The 11,088-nt window shown below is 46.7% G+C and overlaps 1 long non-coding RNA gene across 1 annotated transcript; it reads right to left on the bottom strand.

Moving 5' to 3' along the window:
- Nucleotides 1-3,528: 3,528 nt before the first annotated feature.
- LOC131518144 (uncharacterized) lies at nucleotides 3,529-4,284 on the bottom strand. Its single transcript, XR_009264942.1, has 2 exons — nucleotides 4,016-4,284; nucleotides 3,529-3,758 (listed from the first exon to the last, which is right to left on the bottom strand). It is a non-coding gene; the product is annotated as an uncharacterized LOC131518144 (long non-coding RNA).
- Between the last annotated feature and the right edge of the window lie 6,804 nt (nucleotides 4,285-11,088).

Consider the following 11,088-nt stretch of genomic DNA (forward strand, 5'->3'; position numbering starts at 1 on the left):
ACAGAAATTTAGCACGAAAATTCTGTATGGTCCATGGAATCTCAGAAATTTAGGATGTCCTTGACATTTCAGGGAGCAGCTAATCCCCCACATTACAGGCCAGGAGGCCTCAAAGTGGCTAAACCTTTGCAGGTCTCTGGCTGAGTGGCTCTCTCTGGGTGAAGTATCCCTCCATAGGCAGGTGTGGTTACCGAGAAGTCATGATGGCAGGGCACATGGTTTTCAAGAGTCTGGACTCACAAACACATAGGTCAATAAGCACCCACACCCTCTATCCCCAGAAATTGTAGGGCAGCCAGTGGGTTGAGACCAGAAGTAGATGAAGGTGGGCCCTGGGAAAACACCCTATTGCCTACTCTTCACACCCCGGCACAGCTTCTTTCTAACTTCTTCCTAGCTCCCCACCCTGCCCAAAGGAAGAAAAGTTGCTAGCCTGACGGGTCAGAGTCCAGAATGTCCATCGGGCTGCATTTTATTGGTGAGTGGGGTTACCGTACTTGAATGGCACCCATCCCGAGTTCACTTCTCTCTCTTCAACTTCCTACCTTGTGCCAAGGAAGGTCTTGGTCTTTGGAGCCTTATGGTGCTCATGCTTCCTGCTGGTATGTGGTAAGCATTTCCAGGCCATGCTGCCACCTCAGCGTGGGCCTGGCCATGTCTCTGTCTCCCTGAACGTGTGGTTGAACGAGTCAGTTAGATTGGGGCTTCCTCACTTTCTGGCACATGTACCTGCATTTACTGCCCCCAGATTTTAGATTCAAGAGGAGGGTTGGGGAAGGATGACTTCAACCATCTCATACAATGATCCCTTCACCAGTTTCTTCATTTGAGTATCAACCATTAACAAGACTAATTTAAAAAATGGCGTTTTTTATTCTCCTCTTGCTACTCTTCCTTATATGGGACATTAAGGAGCAGGCTGATTGGCAGGGTAGTATTTTAGCCTTCCTGGCTGTAATACCATTATAATATTTATACTGAAACTTACAACCCCAGCCTTTAATGTTCCCCTGTAAAGGGAAAGCAGAGCTTTCCACTTATGGGCACATTGGACTAGAGCCCAAAGTCCTTGGGATCCTCCCAGGCATATTGGCTTAGCCTCAGGAAACAGCAGTGAACTTACAGATTGGGCGGCTCAGGGCCTGGGGTGAAAGTTCCAGCCTTGCCCCCAACTCTCCAGAGGCAGTGGGCTATGCCGGGTGCTCAGCCTCTCCTGGAGCATGACACATTGTGGCATTAGTCTGGTGACATTTTCAGCTGGGAGGCCTGAGCCACCTGGTCCCAGAGAGATGGGTATGTGTAGAAAGGGGAATGAAGGGGTGAGAACCATACAGGTCTTCCTTGGACTGATCTCTGAAGAGATTCTTGCTCCTGGATTAATCCTGGCCCAAAAGGTCATGGTAGCCCAAATAATGCCCCCCACCCAAGGGTGTCCATGTCTCATCCCTGGAAACTGTGAGTATGTTAAGTTACAGGGCAAAAGGGACTTTGCAGATATAATTAGGGCTACGGATCTTAAAATGGAAAGATTATCCTGGATTATATGGGTGGGCTGAATGTAATCACATAAGTCCTCAAAAGAGAAGAAACTTTTCCAGCTGAACGGAGAGATATGGCAGAAGAGAAGTCAGGGAAGATAAGACTTGAACCTCTGATGTTGGCTTTAAAGATGATGGGGGCCATGAGCCAAGGCATGTGGGTGGCTTCTGAAAGCTAAGAACCCCTGACCAATAGCCATCAAGGAAATGGGGACCTCAGTCCTACAAACTGCATGCAACTGGATTCTGCCAACAACCTGCGTGAGCCTGGAAGTGATCCTACCCCAGAGCCTCCAGCAAAGAGCACAGCCCCCACTGACACCTTGAATTTAGCCTGCTGAGAACTATGTCAAACTCCAGACCTACACACTAGGACATAATAAATGGGTGTGGTGTTAAGCCCCTGTGTAGAAAACTACACAGATGTAGAAAGCTTAGAGATATTACTGAATCAGTCCATGACCCTGGTCTTAGAGTGCCCTTGGCCATCTATACTTTCTTAAAGCACTGGTCGATGGGACTCCCAAAACACGAACTGTGATTCTCACAGGGATGCTCTCTCTGCCAATCTCTTGGGGTTTCAGTTCTAATCAGAGAACTTTGCCTCTTGCTTACACACAATTATTGTCTTAGATGATACATGGCCCCTCCTGTGGCAGTCCTGGTCTTGTTCATCTGCTAACAAATGTCTTTCTGAGGGAAGAGACCCCATATTTGACCTGAGGCCTTCCAAGAAGAAAGAGTGGTCTATGGGCAGGGAATAGGTACGTCTAGTGCAGCCTTTTGGCTTTATAGTGTATTGTGCCCCAAAAGGACAGAGCTGTGGCAGTCAAGGGTAGCATCTTGTCTTTGGGGGTGTGGTTCTAGACCCTGAGGTCAGAAACGTCAGCTCTTCTTCCCGGAGACTGGGTCAAGTAGAATTGTGTTAATTCTGAGCTGTAGGGTTAGTCAAGAACAGGCCTAACCCTTCCTGGGGGCCCCCTGGGGACAGTGCTTGGACACCAGCGATCTAGAAGGTGGTCCTTCTCAGGAAAGACCCAGTGAGCCAGGAGGATATTGTTGTAGCTGGATTTTACTCCAATCCAGCTTTGTGTTTGTCTTAATCATCCACTCTACTTATAAAAGAGGAGCAGATTCACCTGATGAACATGGGGCCTCCCTCACCCAACTTCTCACCAAAGTGGCCAGCCTCTTCAGAAACCCAAACTCCCCTAGGGAGCAAGAGTGCTGACGATTTAGAAGGGAAATCAGGGCTCTATCCCTTCACCAAATCATTCTGGCCAATGAATAAATCAGTGAATGCAAATCATGATTAGAGTCTAGCCTTTCAACTCAAATCATATAAGAAGATCCAAGTAATAACCAAACCAACAGGGAAAAGAGTCCAGAAGATTTTGCTTATACCATTTTTAAGCAAGTGGTAGCCCCTAATAGAACTGCCCTCAATTAGAGATAAGCAAGCAGGAAAAAACACAGCAGGTAACCTATGCAAAAAAGCACCTACAAAAAAGCCCACAGTAGATAAAAGATGAATGAAGAGAATTCTTCTGAAATTTTACTCTAGGAAACAGAAGAATGGCAAAACCTTGGACTAGTGAGGAGCTGGTGCTCAGCCCTTTCATGCTCGGCTGGTGGTGACATAAATTGATCCAGCCTTTTCAGAGTGCACAAGGATGGAAAGAATGCACGTTTTAAACAAGTGCACCTTTGACCCAGCAATCCCACTTCTTGTAATTTTCCTCAAGACAATAATTGCCAACGCATACAATGATCTAAAGACGAGGATTTCATTTCAGTTTTGTTTGCAATAGTGAAAAATGGGTGTTCACCTAAATAGTCATGAATAGGGCTAAATCACTGGTTAAAGAAATTGTGGCACATTTATATAGATAATACATAAATGATAATGTAAATCTTTATTGGATGACATGGAAATTTGCCTATGACACATGTAACTGAGTGCAAAAAGGGAGACAACGGAACAGCATGATCCCATTTGTATAATGTTTTAATAGGTGCACAAAGAGAGCTGTCTGGAAGGATGTTCACCCCAACAGTTGTATTTTACTTTATTCTTTGTATATTTCAATATTTATAATGAGCATGAATTTTATCAGAATAAATCTCTTTTCAAAACAAAGGAAGAAAAAATGTGGTAGAATTCACTCCATCTACCAGATGTGATGAGATCCAGCGTTGACAAGTGGAAAATGGCAGTTACTGTGGGGAATCATAAAGAATGACATAAGCATATGTTAAACAATCTATCTCAATTTAAAACATGTAGATGAACACCCATTCACTGTTTGGGGTTTTTTGTTTGTTTGTTTGTTTGTTTGTTTGTTTTTTTTTTTTTGATTTAAGGAAAGACATTTTATTTTTCTGTGTCATAAACCTACAATCTGAGTGCAGGATTCTTCTAGATCTTTCTCCCTAACATTTGTCTATATTTAATTTGATACTGATTTTAAACTTACCTTTAACGAGTCAAGATTCATTCTGTTATTTCTCTTCCTTGCTCGCGTCTAGATTAAGAACAGAAAAGTTGGAAACTTGCTTTCTCAACCTTCTCTTTAGCAAGGGTGGCCATTTAACAACACTCTGGTCAGTGAGGCATTGGCAGTCTACTGAGGGTTTCTGGGATTGTTTTAGCTTTCAGCTTCCATTTTAGCTGTCCAGTCAGTTACCACCATTTTATTCCGTTGTTCCTATTTCTTTACTTCTTATACCACTGGACCTGGGCATTGCTGGCTTTGCCAGACATCGCTGTAGATTCTGTAGGACTCCTTCACTCCACTGCATTAATTGGAAACGGGCATTGCATCTGCTGGGCACTGCTGTAGTGTGCATGCATGATTGCCGCTGCTCCTGAACGCTGTCCCCTCTGCCATGTGTTGCTGCCACTACCATCAACACCACTGCCAACATCCCAGACCTCAAGGTGTTAAAGCTGTATAGAGGTCTACAGTAAAATGGGGAGAAAGTGAGAAAGTGTTTCTACCCCTTGATACACCACACTCTGTTAAAGGATCGATACCCAGGTGAGGGCTGCTCATACCCTTCTGCATCCCTGAGTATCTAGCAAAAGAGTCCTTTCCTTTTAACTTACACTGTTGCTGTGACCCGAGCCACGGGAGACTGGCTGGGCAGGTGCGAGCGATGGGTACCCAGCTATATTTGGAATTTCTTCTCCTCCCTGAAATCCAAGGCTCTATTAATGAACCAGCTTGGTATACTTGACTCCTGCTGAGTGAATTCTCTCTGAGCAGACTCTCTTCAACCCCTCATGCTCCTCACAAACTCTCTAGATGTGTTTGGAATTTATTGGTGAGGACACTTACACCCAAGTGGTGCCTCCCATTGCAGGCGTTGGGTGGGGGGAAGGCAGGAGGGAAGCAGGTAAAGATTCCTAGGTGTTTTTACTTTTAAATAAATAAGTCTTATTTTATAACTATAAAATGAATACGTACTTTAATGAAAAAAATATAAAATACATAGACAGAAAGACACCATGAAGAAAATGAAACCCACCTATAATCCCACTACTTAGAAATAATCACGAATAATGTCCTGATGGTTTGCACTCCTCCATTGTTTCACACTGTTAAGATCACCCTGTTTATATAATTTTACAGGCTGTTTTTTAACGACTCACCATTTATCATAAGCATTCTCCCTTGACACTAAATATTATTTATGAGCAATCTTAAATGGTTACATATTATCCAGTGGTATACGTAATAGTCAGGAGTCTTTTGATTGAAAGTCACAGAAACCTACTCAAGCAAGTATAAATTTTTCTTTAATGTAAGACGTTTGTAATGAGGATTCAGGGATGTTTCCTGGAAACTGGAGGCACAGATGCAGCCAGACCGCAGGACTAGGTTATGAACAGACACAAGACCTAGAGCATAGGGAAACCAGGAAGCCCCTCCCTTCAACTTGCTATTGTTTCCTTCTGTACTTCTCCTCCAGTGTCCCCTGTTTTTATAGACTGGCTTTTACAGGAACGTGGCCCTTGACTGCTCCTGAGTTTACATATCCAGGAACTCCAGAGAGAAGCTGATCCCCCCCAGTTCTAGTTCCAGTCATTTGGGAAGATGCGCTGATTGGCCCAGTTTTGATCAGGTGCTGACTTTGTTTTTTTGTTTTTTTGTTTTTTTTAATTTATTTTTGGGACAGAGAGAGACAGAGCATGAACGGGGGAGGGGCAGAGAGAGAGGGAGACACAGAATCAGAAACAGGCTCCAGGCCAGAGCCTGACGCGGGGCTCGAACTCACGGACCGCGAGATCGTGACCTGGCTGAAGTCGGACGCTTAACCGACTGCGCCACCCAGGCGCCCCATCAGGTGCCGACTTTGATCCGATTAATGGGAAGAGGGACCAGGGTCATTTGGTAGGAAGCTGGCTCTTCCTATTGAAATGAATGAGAAGGGTGAATAGTGAAAGCTGAAGGGGATTCCAGAATGCTGAGACAGGCAGTCGGTCAGACAACCTGTGTGCATATAGGTTACGCTATAGACAGAGGTTCTATAGCTTTTACCAAACTGTTTCCTCAGTTGTATTAATCCACACCTGCAAGTAGATTCTGAGTTGGGGCTGAGGGGTACATTACCTCACTCCAATCCCCAAGAACATACAGTTTCCAGCTCCTGCCTACCCAAGATACCAACTTACTCTTTTTTTTTTTTTTTTTTGGGGGGGGGGGGGACAGAGAGAGACAGAGCATGAACGGGGGAGGGGCAGAGAGAGAGGGAGACACAGAATCGGAAACAGGCTCCAGGCTCCGAGCCGTCAGCCCAGAGCCTGACGCGGGGCTCGAACTCACGGACCGCGAGATCGTGACCTGGCTGAAGTCGGACGCTTAACCGACTGCGCCACCCAGGCGCCCCGATACCAACTTACTCTTATAGATGGGTGTTAGTGGATCTGACAGACAGAACTCTTCTAACTTATCAACTCACCTCCAGACCCAGGCAGGAAGATTTCGTGTGCAGCTCTCCCTTCCTGGCAAAGCTTCAGTTTGTCCATAACACGAGAAGCCTTCCATTCAGTAGAGTTAATGACTGGTAAAGTTTAACAAAGTAAAGGAAATACATCTTTCCACCACGAATAACCAGTCCGCTGCAGGGGCTAATTGTGTCGGAAATAAGGCTTAGATTTTCAAAGGAGTTGGATGGTTTTATGATCATTAATAACATTCCCAGTTATGCATGTGTGGATTTCATATTTCATGGTATAAGCTGGTTTCCTGGAGGGGTCAGAAAGCCTATTTTCTAGAATTACACTCGTGGGTAGGTCCATTGTCAAAGACTTTTACCTTCTTCTGAAGCATTGATTGTTGGCCACTGACTTGATGAAACGATAAGAAATGAAACAACAAAGCCCAATGTATTTATACGTTCTTGGGCTTGTTTCCAAGGTCTCACCAACTTACTATGAACCTTGGGAAAAGCTCTGGCTCGGTGGTCCTAGCTCCAGGCTGGGAGCAGGCAAGGGCAGGTATTGAGGCCAGTGTCTATTGATGCCATTCTGATTTCCACAGATTGACAAGTAAGGGAATTTTCTGCCTCATACAGGAAGGAATCTTTCCCTGCCCCATCGGTAAGCTCCAGGGGCAAGGACTGGCTCGTGTATCAGTGCCTTTGCTACATGGGAGGCTGGCCAATGCAGCCCTCAGGTTCCCTCCTTGACACCTTCCTGTACTGGAAGGCTGGCTTGGGCAGCAAGAAAATATTTCTGTTGGGGGGGCAGCCATGAGTGTCTTCCACCCTACTGTGCACAAAGCCTGATGTTAGGCTTCATGGTGAGATCCCAAACAAGTACAAACTGTGGTTTCTACGTGCAGGGAACTCAGTATCTGTTAAGTATAATCAAAATAATAGTGCTGACTCTGTGTTAGAAAAGAAGCAAAAAGATAAAGAGACCAGTATGTGCTGCAATAGTCTGAACAGACTTTGGGAGGTGGTGGGGGTGTAGCAAGAGCCTGGAATGGATGGTGGGATTTTAAAACTGGAGGGCACTCCAAACTGGGGAAGTACGCATGGGCTAAGACAATGGAGCACGAAGACAAGACTGCTGTATACCCAGGGCACCACAGGATGCAGGCAGCTGGCTGGGTGCCAGAGGCTCCCTGGTTCAGCCTGGAAGGATGCTGTCCCCAGAGAGCAGCTCTAGGCCTCAGGGCCCTGAACAGTGGGGCAGAGAATCTGTATCTCTGAGTTCAGAGGTCTCTTGAGCCAAAAGGTGAGCTGACCAATGGCAGGGCTGTTTTAGGAAGATGAATCTCAAAGTATAGTGTAGGGCTAGAGGAGAGAGAATGCCTTCAAGAGATAGGTTAAGAGTCTGTTGCAGTGATCCAGGTACAAGGGGGGCAAAAATCCCTGTGCCATGTCCTGGAACTGCAAGGCCAGGGTTGCAGATGAGAAATGAGGTTTCTGGTTAGGGTCACGGGTAGGAAACTTCAAGGGACAGACAGGGCTAACTGGTTATTCAGGAGGTCTGAGCCTGGGAGGAACAGCCTTGAGGAGGAGCCAAGGGAAATCCCAAGATGTATCCTCGACCCTATGATAGTACTATGGGGCCAGAGAAGTGTGTAGCTTGGGAGAGCTGCCATGAGACCCTGGACTTTGGGGACAGCCTCAGGATGGCAGCAGGGGAGACCCCTGCACTGCTCAAAATCCAGTGTTCCTGAGGTAGACTTGCTTGGACACCCCCTTCGAGCATCTGCAGGCTCAGCCAAAGGAGTGAATCGGGACTGGTTGACCATCAGACCAGGGCAGTGGCCTTGTAATACAAGAGGATAGGAGGTACCTTGAGTCTCTCCCCTCTGGACACATCGTAGGACGGAGTACAGAAACATAGCCTCTCAAAAGGAAACCATCCACCAGGTATCACAGCGGACCCACAACAACCTCTAGGAAAGACGCTTAGTTATAATAAGGGGAAAGGGGACCCAGAGAGCAGGGGGGCTCTGACAAGCAACCACCCAGAAAATAAGTCTCGCTGCTGCCTTTCCAGCACTTTATCCACCAGTGTGGGTGCTGGAAGGTTGAGCCTGTGTTTGCCAGCTCAGACCCCATTCTGCCAAGAGACTCACTGGTCCAGTAGAGTAAGCAACTGGCTTCTCTCTCTTAAATCCCATGTTGCTCTGGATAGGAGTTTCCCCTCTCTCTTGGCATCCTGCCAGGACTTTATGCTGGGGCAGCCAGAACCAGGCCTCCTGGGACCCACAGAGATCATGGGTCACATTAAGGACCACAGCTGTACTGAGAAGTGGTGACCAGCTCCCTGGCCTATGAGCCTTTGGGGCGCCATCCCTTCTCTTGAGGAGTCTGGTTCTTGTCACTGTGCGTGTCCAGAGACTTCTCTTAGGCTCCACAAGGCCTGCCCTTGGCCCAGCATTTGGGAGAGAGGAGGCTTAGATACCCCCTTTGGGCACACAGCTCACCATGGCACTCAGAATTCCTGGCTGGAACTTGGCATAATCAATGTATTCATAAGCTTTAATAATAAGACCAGGAACCTGGAGCACACTGGCTTTCAACGCTGGTTATACATTGTAATCACCTGGTACTTTGTGTTTTTAAATTCTGATGCCTAGACCCCTCCCCCAGAGATTCTGATTTCCTTGGTCTAGGATGTGCCTGAGCACCAGGATTTTTAAGACCACTGTGCAGCCAAGAATGAGAACACCTGAATTAGAGAGACTGAGAGAAAAGCACTTCATCTACCATGAGCCCAGGTGATTAATCAGGGCAACCATCCTCCATGTGGTGGCCCAGTAACCTGTGCTCCTCCATTATTTGGCCCTGCCAGCCTAACACAAGGCTGGTGGTGGTTCTCTAAGATCACTGCAGCAGGGAAAGAGAACATTGGAAGGTCTCACACCATCAATTAAATGCCTCGGTCTAGAAGCGACCCATGTCACTTCCATTGACAACCAGTGACCAGAGATGGTCACACAGCTGTGCCTAACTGATGGGAAGCTGAGAAGGATCATCCTTGTGGTGCCAAAAGAGAGCAGAGCTGGGTCTGGGTGAGCACTAGAAGTACTCCCCCACAGAGGGCCTCTCTAATCCCACAGGCACCATGCAGGGGCTCAGTGCTCAACGAATAGAGAAAAATGGGGGCGGGGGACGCCCAGAGAGAGTAAGGAGGAAAGAAGAAGAGAGAAGCATGGTAGAAATCTGTAGAAAGAAATTAGATCCAGAACCCAAAACCGGAAGGCCCCAGGGCACAGCCAGTGGTGTGTGGGAGCTGGCTCACATACTAGTTCATGAGAGTCAATTGCTAAATATTCAGGAGTTTCACAAACTAGCTAAACACTGATAATTAAAAATTATGTAAGCTTAGTGGGGTACCTGGGTGGCTCAGTCGGTTAAGCATCTGACTCTTGACTTTAGCTCAGGGCATGATCTCGTGGTTCGTGGGATCGAGCCCTGCATCAGGCTCTGTGCTGATGGCAAGGAGCCTGCTTGGGATTCTCTCTCTCCTCTCTCTCTGCCCCTCTCACCCCACAAATAAATAAATAAACCTTAAAAATATTTTAAAAATTTAAAAATTGTATAAGCTTATAAGTAAACTATGTCAAAGACAAAGGGCACAAATACTCAAAATGCATCACTTCCTAATTCTCTGACTATATTTCACTATTATCTATGTTCTTGGAGTTATTTCCATCTATTACAGAGCATGGCGTGCTACTGAACACCTCTTCCCAACTCCATCCAGAGACATGATTTGGCAGTTGGTGGGAGATTTTAGTCCATGGCAGTCAGCAAGTGCTACAAATCAGAGCTTTTGTCCACGAAAGAACTGGTGGTTGAACATTTATCAGCCTGGGTCCAGCCTTCCTTCCCCAGTGCATCTAAACTGGGAGGTTCTGTGAAGCCAGTAAGTGTGCTCTGTCCTCTCCAGAGCAGTGCTGGGGCAAGAAATTTCCATTTGTCACCAGTGACTGGTTGAAAGCAGGGAGTTTAGGGAGTACTGATGGGTGAGCATTTCCATTTGGAGAGCCTATGGGAATGGGCTGCGGGGTCAGCAACCCTAAATGGTAGCATTTTGCAAATACAGACGTTCCCTTCCATGTGTGCAAAGCGTGACCCTCACTCAGAAGCCTAAACCATTGTTTGCTTCCAAGGAACCAAAGGCTGGTGCTGAATAGTAATAATCACCTGCCAGGAGCCTATTGACCAGGAGGACTGCCTGCTGCCTGTAACTCCTGGTAACAGGGAGCCCTTCGAGAGCCATCTCTGTGCTGGCTCCAAAATGCGATGGTGGTGTCTTTCTCTCGAAGCATTTTTACTGGATCTCTAAGACAGTAGCTGCCGGAACTGAAGCCAGCGCTGGCAATATGAACCACAAGAGGCCCGAGTTTATTTGGCCAACTCAGAATCTAGCTGTATGCACATGGGGCTTGTTTTTATAGCCGCTGTAAAAATTCTCCTTACACTTGCTACTTCACTTTCCCCTGAAGCCCAGGGCCCTCTCTCCTCCCCCTCCGTACCCAGCTCAGCCATTACCGGCCACTTACCCTCCAGTGTTCAG

This window comes from Neofelis nebulosa, chromosome 7, assembly GCF_028018385.1.
Source record: "Neofelis nebulosa isolate mNeoNeb1 chromosome 7, mNeoNeb1.pri, whole genome shotgun sequence".
Lineage (NCBI taxonomy): Eukaryota > Metazoa > Chordata > Mammalia > Carnivora > Felidae > Neofelis > Neofelis nebulosa.